We start from the raw sequence: 12,504 nt of genomic DNA on the forward strand, positions 1-12,504 counted from the left end.
ATCAACGATACAAAACATTTTGATTTAAGAAGCTTTCACTTTCTGTTAAGAAGTAATTTAGTCCGTTGAGTGGCCTCTAGTGATCACTGGTGGTACATCACCTCATAAAGGTGAGGAGTAGTTAGCCTTATATATATATATATATATATATATATATTACATTGACAAAAAACCTTACGGTTTCACATGTCCCATTAAGGCTTCTTACACATGATCTGGCATTTCAGAAACCTGTTGTAACTCTTCCACTCAAACGCCAAAAAGCAATGAAATTACGATCATTAAGGCTGACGCCTTAATGGACGTGTTCCTTGCGCAATACAGATATGGTACGCCATCACAGCCTGTGGGTAAGTGCAGATTCAGCACTCTCACAGAGTGAGATTGCTGTCACTCACACAATGGTGGAGCTGCTAATTCACAGATTTGTGTGCTCATTGGAATACACACATGCAGTCTATGCAACTGAAGGTCTGAGCAGTAAACAGAGCCGAGAGGATAGGGTAAAAGTGGTGTTGATTGGGGGAGGAGGCAGTGTGGTGCGCATGGGGAGGAATAGAAATGCATAGATAGTGGGAAGGCTAAGCAGCACTGATGGGGGACTAACGAAGCAGATGGGTGGAAAAGAGTGGCACAGATTGGGGAAGGCAAGACAGAGTGATGCGATTGTGTGGGAAACAGAGGAGCAGTTGGAGGAAAGACAGCACTGATGGGGGAGGGGGTTCGGAGCAAAGGGGATAAAGGGAAAACAGAGCAGTACAGATGGAGAGGGGAGACAGCAGTACAGATGGAAGGAAACTGTATCATGGATGAGGCGGGCAGAGCAGCATGGATGGAGGGGGAGACAGAGTATCACTAATAGAGGGGAAGCCAGTGACACAGATAGAAGGAAACAGTGGCATCTGTGTGGAAAGGAAGGGCAGGGAAGATGGGAAAAGACACATTGGTGCGGATGAGGGAGTACACACAGCAGTAGGGATTGGGGAAGACAGAGCAGCATGAAGGCTTATAGGAGAAGAAAGTGTAGATGCATAGTAGTTGGGAGTATTATAGTTTTTGCAATTATGAAAGATGTTTCTGGTAACTGCATGTGAATACTAAATGAAATGGATATAGATAGGGAGTGTGAAAGATGTTGGACCTTCAGCGGGATAGTTCTAGTAATAGTGTTTATTCTAGCACCCACTATCTTTGAAAACCCATGCAGTTCCTCTACCTGTCTGGAGTGTTGCTGTCTGCTGTAGTGTTTCTAGCACAGGTCTGGTTTGCAGTGCTGATATACAGATCACGCTGTGCTAGAAGCACTACAGCAGACAGCTACACCCCAGGCAGGGAAGAGGAACTGCATGGGTTTTCAAAGATGGCAGGTGCTAGAATGAACACTATAGTAATTCAGTGGGCTAGACAGTTTTAGATGATTGCAGGTACTTATTAGGATGAGTGAGCCACATAACTGCTCAGACCTTCAGTTGCATAGACTGCATGTGTGTATTCCAATGAGCACACAAATCTGTGAATTAGCAGCTCCACCATTGTGTGAGTGACAGCAATCTCACTCTGTGAGAGTGCTGAATCTGCACTTACCCACAGGCTGTGATGGCGTACCATATCTGTATTGCGCAAGGAACACGTCCATTAAGGCGTCAGCCTTAATGATCGTAATTTCATTGCTTTTTGGCGTTTGAGTGGAAGAGTTACAACAGGTTTCTGAAATGCCAGATCATGTGTAAGAAGCCTTAATGGGACATGTGAAACCGTAAGGTTTTTTGTCAATGTAATTTCATAGCTTTTTTCAATTTATTTTTTTTTTATTTTAAATTTTAAATTTCAGTGTAAGAATAAATTTTGATTTTTTTAAAATGTTTAATGATAACACACTCCTGGCAATGAGACAGCGTACACGCGGGGGACACTGGGAAGGGGACAGCGTACATGCGGGGGACACTGGGAAAGGGACAGCGTACACGCGGGGGACACTGGGAAGGGGACAGCGTACACGCGGGGGGCACTGGGAAATGGACAGCGTACACGCAGGGGGCACTGGGAAGGGGACAGCGTACACGCAGGAGGCACTGGGAAGGGGACAGCGTACACGCAGGGGGCACTGGGAAGGGGACAGCGTACACGCAGGGGGCACTGGGAAGGGGACAGCGTACACGCAGGGGGCACTGGGAAGGGGACAGCGTACACGCAGGGGGCACTGGGAAGGGGACAGCGTACACGCAGGGGGCACTGGGAAGGGGACAGCGTACACGCAGGGGGCACTGGGAAGGGGACAGCGTACACGCAGGGGGCACTGGGAAGGGGACAGCGTACACGCAGGGGGCACTGGGAAGGGGACAGCGTACACGCAGGGGGCACTGGGAAGGGGACAACGTACACGCAGGGGGCACTGGGAAGGGGACAGCGTACACGCAGGGGGCACTGGGGGGGGCAGCGTACATGCAGGGGGCACTGGGGGGGACAGCGTACAAGTGGGGGCACTGGGAAGGGGACAGCGTACATGCGGGGGGGGCACTGGGAAGGGGACAGCGTACATGCGGGGGGGCAGCATACACACGGGGGCACTGGGTGGGGACAGGGTACACACATGGATAGTGGGGTGGGGGACAGGGTACACACATGGATAGTGGGGTGGGGGACAGGGTACACACAGGGATAGTGGGGTGGGGGACAGGGTACACACAGGGATAGTGGGGTGGGGGACAAGGTACACACAGGGATAGTGGGGTGGGGGACGGATTTACCTGGGTGCAGCTGCAGTACAGGGGGGGCAGTACACATGGGGGGCAGCATACAAACGGCGGGCACTGGGGGGGACAGCGTACACATGGCGGGCACTGGGGGGGGGGGCAGGGTACATACAGGGACAGTGACGGGGGAAAGGGTATGCACAGGGATAGTGGTGTGGGGGACAGTTGGGGGGACATGGTGCACACAGGGATAGTGGGCATGGGGGACAGGGTACACACAGGGACAGTGGGGGGATGGATTTACCTGGGTGCAGCTGATCCTCTGATGGCCCGGGTGGCAGAGGCAATTCAACGTCGGGGCTTCACCAGACTGTTATGGCTGCAGGCTGTGGAAGCGGCTGAACCGAGTCACGGCGGCAGCATGGGGAGGACAGAGTCTGAGCAGGAAATATAATAATAATAATTATTACAATAACAATGCGTACACACGGGGGGGGCACAGCGTACACACGAAGGGGGGGGCACAGCTCACACACAGGGGGCACAGCGTACACACGGGGGGGCACAGCGTACACACGGGGGGACAGCGTACACACGGGGGGGCGCACAGCGTACACACGGGGAGGCGCACAGTGTACACACGGGGGGGGCGCACAGCGTACACACGGGGGGCGCACAGCGTACACACGGGGGGGCGCACAGCGTACACACGGGGGGCACAGCGTACACACGGGGGGCACAGCGTACACACGGGGGGGGCACAGCATACACACGGGGGGGGGGGCACAGCGTACACACGGGGGGCACAGCGTACACACGGGGGGCACAGCGTACACACGGGGGGCACAGCGTACACAGCGTACACACGGGGGGGCACTGAGGGGCGATAGCGTACACACAGGGAGGCACTGAGGGGGGACAGCGTACACATGGGGGGATGCACTAAGGGGGTCACTGCATACACACGGGAGGCAATGAGGCACTGCGTACAAATGGGGGGGGCACAGCGTACACACGGGGGGCAATGAGGGTGGACAGAGTAAACACGGTGGGCACCGAGGGGGGAGAGCGTACACACGGGGGACAATGTGGGTGGACAGCGTACACACGGGGGGCAATGAGGGTGAACAGCGTACACACGGGGGGCAATGAGGGTGAACAGCGTACACACGGGGGGCAATGAGGGTGGACAGCGTACACACGGGGGGCAATGAGGGTGGACAACGTACACACGGGGGGCAATGAGGGGAGACAGCGTACACACGGGGGCAATGAGGGGAGACAGCATACACACGGGGGCAATGAGGGGAGACAGCGTACACACGGGGGCAATGAGGGGAGACAGCGTACACACGGGAGGCAATGAGGCACTGCGTACACACAGGAGGGGCACAGCATACACACGGGGGCACTGAGGGGGTACAGCGTACACACGGTGGGCACTGAGGGGGGACAGCGTACACATGGTGGGCACTGAGGGGGGACAGCGTACAAACGGGGGGCACTGAGGGGAGACAGCGTACACATGGGGGGCACTGAGGGGAGACAGCATACACACGGGGGTACTGAGGGGGGACAGCGTACACACGGGGGTCACTGAGGGGGGACAGCGTACACACGGGGGTGCACTAAAGAGGCACAACGTACACATGGGAGGCAACAAGGCACTGCATACACACGGGGGCACAGCGTACACACGGGGGGCACTGAGGGTGGACAGCGTACATACAGGGGGGCACTGAGGGGGGTCAGCGTACACACGGGGGGCACTGAGGGGGGTCAGCGTACACAGGGGGGGCAGAGCGTACACACGGGGGGGACTGGTGGGGACAGTGTACAACCGGGGGGCACTGGGGGGGGGCATCATACACACAGGGGCACTGCAGGGGTACAGCACACATATGGGGGTACTGGGGGGGTACAGCGCACACACGGGGGGCACCGGGAGGGGCACAGCGTACACACGTGGGCACTGAGGGGGGACAGCTTACACATGGTGGGCACTGAGGGGGGACAGCGTACACACGGTGGGCACTGAGGGGAGACAGCGTACACACGGGGGGCACTGAGGGGAGACAGCGTACACACGGGGGGCACTGAGGGGAGACAGCGTACACACGGGGGCACTGAGGGGAGACAGCATACACACAGGGGGGGGCACTGAGGGTAGACAGCGTACACCCGGGGGGGGGGCACTGAGGGGAGACAGCGTACACACGGGGGGCATTGAGGGGGGGTAGGGGACACACGGGGGGTGCACTAAGGAGGCACAACGTACACATGGGAGGCAACGAGGCACAGCGTACACACGGGGGACACTGAGGGTGGACAGCATACACACAGGGTGGCACTGAGGGTGGACAGCGTACACACGGTGTGCACTGAGGGGGGTCAGCGTACACACGGGGGGCACTGAGCGGGGTCAGCGTACACACGGGGGGCACTGAGGGGGGACAGCGTAAACACGGGTGTCACTGAGGGGGGACAGTGTACACACGGGGGTCACTGAGGGGGGATAGCGTACACACGGGGGGTGCACTAAGTAGGCACAACGTACACATGGGAGGCAACGAGGCACAGCGTACACACGGGGGACACTGAGGGTGGACAGCATACACACAGAGGGGCACTGAGGGTGGACAGCGTACACACGGTTTGCACTGAGGGGGGTCAGCGTACACACGGGGGGCACTGAGGGGGGTCAGCGTACACACGGGGGGCACTGAGGGGGGTCAGCGTACACACGGGGGCACTGAGGGGGGTCAGCGTACACACGGGGAGTCTGCGTACACACAGGGGGGCAGAGCATACACATGGGGGGGAAGCGTACACACGGGGGCACTGCAGGGGTACAGCACACACATGGGGGCACTGCGCACACACAGGGGAGCACCGGGAGGGGGACAGCGTACACACGGGGGGCACTGGGAGGGGGACAGCATACACACGGGGGGCACTGGGATGGGGACAGCGTACACATGGGGGCAATGGAGGAGGGACAGCGTATACACACGGGGGCACTGGGGGGACAGCATACACACACAGGGGCAACAGCATACACAGGTGGCACGGGGGGGCAGTGTACACATGGGGGGCACTGTGAGGGGGATAGCATACACATGGGGGGCACTGGGGGGGAGCGTACACACAGGGGGCACTGGAGGGGACTGCGTACACACGGGGGGCACTGGGGGAGGGACAGCGTACACATGGGGGGCACTGGGGGAGGGACAGCGTATACACATGGGGGCACTGGGGGAGGGACAGCGTATACACATGGGGGCACTGGGGGAGGGACAGCGTATACACACACAGGGGCAACAGCATACACATAGAGGGCACGGGGGGCAGTGTACACATGGGGGGCACTGGCGGGACAGCGTACACATGGGGGCACTGGGGGCCGAACAGCGTACACACGGGGGGCACTGGGAGGTGGACAGCATACACACGGGGGGCACTGGGATGGGGACAGCGTACACATGGGGGGCACTGGGGGGGGCGAAGCATACACACAGGGGGCACTGCGTACACACAGGGGCACTGCGTACACACGGGGGGAACTGGGGGAGGGACAGCGTACACATGGGGGCAATGGAGGAGGGACAGCGTATACACACGGGGCACTGGGGGGGGGACAGCATACACACACAGGGGCAACAGCATACACACAGGCGGCACAGTGTACACATGGGGGGCACTTGGAGGGGGATAGCATACACATGGTGGGCACGGGGGGGCAGCGTACGCACAGGGGGCACTGGGGGGAACAGCGTACACACGGGGGGCACTGGGGGAGGGACAGCGTACACATGGGGGCACTGGGGGAGGGACAGCGTACACATGGGGGCACTGGGGGAGGGACAGCGTATACACACGGGGGCACTGGGGGAGGGACAGCGTATACACACACAGGGGCAACAGCATACACACAGGGGGCACGGGGGGGCAGTGTACACATGGGTGCACTGGGGGGACAGCGTACACACGGGGGCACTGGGGGCCAAACAGCGTACACACGGGGGCACTGGGGAGGGCAGCATACACACGGGGGTACTGGGGAGGGCAGCATACACACGGGGGCACTGGGGAGGGCAGCATACACGGGGCACTGGGGAAGCAGCATACACACAGAGGGCTCTGGGGGGCAGCGTACACACGGGGGGCACTGGGGGGACAGCGTACACACGGGGGGCACTGGGGGGACAGCGTACACACGGGGGGCACAGCGTACACACGGGGGGCACTGGGGGGTACAGCGTACACACGGGGGGTACAGCGTGCACACGGGGGGCACAGCGTGCACACGGGGGGCACTGGGGGGTACAGCGTGCACACGGGGGGCACTGGGGGGTACAGCGTGCACACGGGGGGCACTGGGGGTTACAGCGTGCACACGGGGGGCACTGGGGGGTACAGCGTGCACACGGGGGGCACTGGGGGGTACAGCGTACACATGGGGGGCACTGGGGGGTACAGCGTACACACGGGGGGCACTGGGGTGTACAGCGTACACACGGGGGGCACTGGGGTGTACAGCGTACACACGGGGGGCACTGGGGTGTACAGCGTACACACGGGGGGCACTGGGGTGTACAGCGTACAGACCACAACGTAAACATGGGGCACTGGAGAGGAACAGCGTACACGCGGGGGGCACTGGGAGGGGGACAGCGTACACACGGGGGGGCACTGGGAGGGGGACAGCTTACACACGGCGGGGCACTGGGATGGGGACAGCGAACACAGGGGGCACTGGGATGGGGACAGCGTACACACGGGGGGCACTGGGATGGGGACAGCGTACACACGGGGGGCACTGGGTTGGGGACAGCGTACACACGGGGGCACTGGTATGGGGACAGCGTACACACGGGGACGGCACTGGGGGGGTTCAACAGCGTACACACGGGGGCTCTGGGGGGACACCGTACACACGGGGGCACTGGGGGGGAGACAGCGTACACACGGGGGCACTGGGGGGGAGACAGCGTACACACGGGGGCACTGGGGGGGAGACAGCGTACACACGGGGGCACTGGGGGATGAACAGCATACACACGGGGGCACTGGGGGATGAACAGCGTACACACGAGGGCACTGGGGGACGAACAGCGTACACACGGGGGCACTGGGGGATGAACAGCGTACACACGAGGGCACTGGGGGACGAACAGCGTACACACGGGGGCACTGGGGGACGAACAGCGTACACACGGGGGCACTAGGGGATGAACAGCGTACACACGAGGGCACTGGGGGATGAACAGCGTACACACGAGGGCACTGGGGGACGAACAGCGTACACGCGGGGGCACTGGGGGACGAACAGCGTACACGCGGGGGCACTGGGGGACGAACAGCGTACACGCGGGGGCACTGGGGGGGGCGAACAGCGTACACGCAGGGGCACTGGGGGGCGAACAGCGTACACGCGGGGGCGAACAGCGTACACACGGGGGCACTGGGGGGCGAACAGCGTACACACGGGGGCACTGGGGGGCGAACAGCGTACACAAGGGGGCACTGGGGGGCGAACAGCGTACACTCGGGGGCACTGCGGGGCGAACAGCGTACACACGGGGGGAACAGCGTACACACGGGGGGGGAACAGCGTACACACGGGGGGAACAGCGTACACACGGGGGGAACAGCATACACACGGGGGGGAACAGCGTACACACGGGGGGGAACAGCGTACACACGGGGGGGAACAGCGTACACACGGGGGCACTGGGGGGCGAACAGCGTACACACGGGGGCACTGGGGGGTACAGCGTGCACACGGGGGGCACTGGGGGGTACAGCGTGCACACGGGGGGCACTGGGGGGTACAGCGTGCACACGGGGGGCACTGGGGGTTACAGCGTGCACACGGGGGGCACTGGGGGGTACAGCGTGCACACGGGGGGCACTGGGGGGTACAGCGTACACATGGGGGGCACTGGGGGGTACAGCGTACACACGGGGGGCACTGGGGTGTACAGCGTACACACGGGGGGCACTGGGGTGTACAGCGTACACACGGGGGGCACTGGGGTGTACAGCGTACACACGGGGGGCACTGGGGTGTACAGCGTACAGACCACAACGTAAACATGGGGCACTGGAGAGGAACAGCGTACACGCGGGGGGCACTGGGAGGGGGACAGCGTACACACGGGGGGGCACTGGGAGGGGGACAGCTTACACACGGCGGGGCACTGGGATGGGGACAGCGAACACAGGGGGCACTGGGATGGGGACAGCGTACACACGGGGGGCACTGGGATGGGGACAGCGTACACACGGGGGGCACTGGGTTGGGGACAGCGTACACACGGGGGCACTGGTATGGGGACAGCGTACACACGGGGACGGCACTGGGGGGGTTCAACAGCGTACACACGGGGGCTCTGGGGGGACACCGTACACACGGGGGCACTGGGGGGGAGACAGCGTACACACGGGGGCACTGGGGGGGAGACAGCGTACACACGGGGGCACTGGGGGGGAGACAGCGTACACACGGGGGCACTGGGGGATGAACAGCATACACACGGGGGCACTGGGGGATGAACAGCGTACACACGAGGGCACTGGGGGACGAACAGCGTACACACGGGGGCACTGGGGGATGAACAGCGTACACACGAGGGCACTGGGGGACGAACAGCGTACACACGGGGGCACTGGGGGACGAACAGCGTACACACGGGGGCACTAGGGGATGAACAGCGTACACACGAGGGCACTGGGGGATGAACAGCGTACACACGAGGGCACTGGGGGACGAACAGCGTACACGCGGGGGCACTGGGGGGCGAACAGCGTACACGCGGGGGCACTGGGGGACGAACAGCGTACACGCGGGGGCACTGGGGGGGGCGAACAGCGTACACGCAGGGGCACTGGGGGGCGAACAGCGTACACGCGGGGGCGAACAGCGTACACACGGGGGCACTGGGGGGCGAACAGCGTACACACGGGGGCACTGGGGGGCGAACAGCGTACACAAGGGGGCACTGGGGGGCGAACAGCGTACACTCGGGGGCACTGCGGGGCGAACAGCGTACACACGGGGGGAACAGCGTACACACGGGGGGGGAACAGCGTACACACGGGGGGAACAGCGTACACACGGGGGGAACAGCATACACACGGGGGGGAACAGCGTACACACGGGGGGGAACAGCGTACACACGGGGGCACTGGGGGGCGAACAGCGTACACACGGGGGCACTGGGGGCGAACAGCGTACACACGGGGGCGGGACAGCGTACACACGGGGGCACTGGGGGGGGGACAGCGTACACACGGGGGGCACTGGGGGGGGCAGCGTACACACGGGGGCGCTGGCTGCATACAGGGACAGTGGGGGGGGGGGACAGGGTACACACAGGGACATTGGGGGGACGGATTTACCTGGGTGCAGCTGCTCCTCTGATGACCAGGGTGGCTTCTTTTTCCCTTCCCGGTGGCGGAGGCAACTCAAGGAGGCACCTGAATCTGGTCCGCAGGCTGTGGAAGCGCCTCAGTCCCGGCGGTACCATGGGGTGGTCAGCGTCTGGGCAGGAAACATAATAATAATATTAAAGGGCACAGCGTTCACACGGAGGAGGGCACAGCGTACACACACGGGGGGAGCACAGCGTACACACACGGGGGGAGCACAGCGTACACACACGGGGGGAGCACAGCGTACACACACGGGGGGAGCACAGCGTACACACACGGGGGGAGCACAGCGTACACACACGGGGGGAGCACAGCGTACACACACGGGGGGAGCACAGCGTACACACACGGGGGGAGCACAGAGTACACACTGGGGGGGAGCACAGCGTACACACTGGGGGGGAGCACAGCGTACACACTGGGGGGGAGCACAGCGTACACACTGGAGCACTGGGGGGGACAACGTACATACGGGGCACAATGTACATACAGGGGCACTGGGGGCACAACGTACATACAGGGGCACTGGAGGGGAACAGTGAGGGGGACAAACACACACGGGGACAGTGAGGGGACGGACACACACACACATGGAGACAGTGAGAGGACACACACACACATGGAGACAGAGAGGACACACACACAGGGACAGTGAGGGGCATGCACACACACGGGGACAGTGAGGGGCACGCACACACACGGGGACAGTGAGGGGCACGCACACACACGGGGACAGTGAGGGGCACGCACACACACGGGGACAGTGAGGGGCACGCACACACACGGGGACAGTGAGGGGCACACACACACACGGGGACAGTGAGGGGCACACACACACACGGGGACAGTGAGGGGCACGCACACACACAGGGACAGGGAGGGGCACGCACACACACGGGGACAGTGAGGGGCGCACACACACGGGGACAGTGAGAGGACTCACACACACACGGAGACAGTGAGAGGACACACACACGGGGACAGTGAGGGGCACGCACACACACGGGGACAGTGAGGGGCGCACACACACACGGGCACAGTGAGGGACGCACACACACACGGGCACAGTGAGGGACGCACACACACACACAGGGACAGTGAGGGACACACACACGGGGACAGTGAGGGACGCACACACACACGGGGACAGTGAGGGGCACACACACGGGGACAGTGAGGGGCACACACACACACGGGGACAGTGAGACACACACACACATGGAGACAGTGAGTGAGGACACACACACATACACATGGGGACAGTGAGGACACACACACACAGGGACAGTGAGGACACACACACATACACATGGGGACAGTGAGGACACACACACGGGGACATGAGGGGCGCACACACACACACACACACACACAGGGACAGTGAGGGGCGCACACACACGGGGACAGTGAGGGGCGCACACACACACACACGGGGGCAGCGTACACACGTTCATAACCACAGGCAGAAACTATACATGCAAGGAGGCGCTTACAGGTCGGGGGGAGGTGTTTGATGTGTGGAAGGTGCATACACCAATACACACACTGCCCACATAGCCTGCTAGCTCCATACTGACTTGCCACAGGCAGCCGCTGCCGCTCTGTTCCCTGTGCTCTCATCTCCCTGGCGCCTGTAGCTCCGTCTTCCCTGGCTCAGCACAGGCGCCGCTCTCTGCACACTCACTCCTCCCTGGTGCCGGCTAGATCACACTGCCCCGGCCGCTCACATAAAAAAAAAATACATGCGTCTGCGGCCGCGGCACCCCTGGGACATCGCTGCGGCACCCCAGGGAGCCGCGCGGTGCACAGTTTGGGAACCACTGCAAGTTTTCTGCCCCCCCCCCCCCCTGCAAGTGCCAACACGATGCTTCAGCAGCTACAGGGACTCGAAAGAACTTCAACTCCCAGAATCCCCCATCCAGGCGCAAGGATTCTGGGAGTTGTAGTGCGAGCCTCCTGTGACGGCAACTGGGTTGCCTCGGCGTCCTGGGCTGGTTGGTAGGGGATGGAGGATGGAGGATGCCAGGGAGAGGAGAGCTGCCTAACGGGGACACAGGTACCGTTCTGCTTTTCTTCATCAGCACTCAGGACACTCATCCCTGCTAATTCAGCAGAGCCCTCGCTTCTCCGTCGGCCATCTTGGTACAGCCAAGTGAAGCCTCTCAGAGTACTCCCCCTGGTGGTGGCTTTTGCGCATGCGCAACAAGTTGGAGCTCCTATCTCTATAATGGGGCATGTTTCACTAAATTATAAAAAAACTGTACCTATCTGAAAATCCTCAACCCCAAAAGGCACTCCACTGGGACAATATCTACCTAATAAAACAAACCCCAAGTCTCAATTGTTCCTCTACCCCGAGTTATGCCTTCCCAAA

The 12,504-nt window shown here is 61.6% G+C and overlaps 1 protein-coding gene across 1 annotated transcript in view; it reads right to left on the reverse strand.

Annotated features, from left to right (window-relative positions):
- The window catches only part of SCTR (secretin receptor), a 73,105-nt gene extending 61,146 nt beyond the window's left edge, over window positions 1-11,959 (reverse strand). The window contains exons 1-2 of the mRNA XM_083154310.1: window positions 10,098-11,959; window positions 2,998-3,130 (exon numbers count right to left, since the gene is read on the reverse strand). The gene's annotated coding sequence lies outside the window, so the exon portion shown is untranslated. The remainder of the gene's footprint in view (window positions 1-2,997; window positions 3,131-10,097) is intronic.
- Window positions 11,960-12,504: the final 545 nt, after the last annotated feature.

This window comes from Crinia signifera, chromosome 7, assembly GCF_055691185.1.
Source record: "Crinia signifera chromosome 7, ASM5569118v1, whole genome shotgun sequence".
NCBI lineage: Eukaryota > Metazoa > Chordata > Amphibia > Anura > Myobatrachidae > Crinia > Crinia signifera.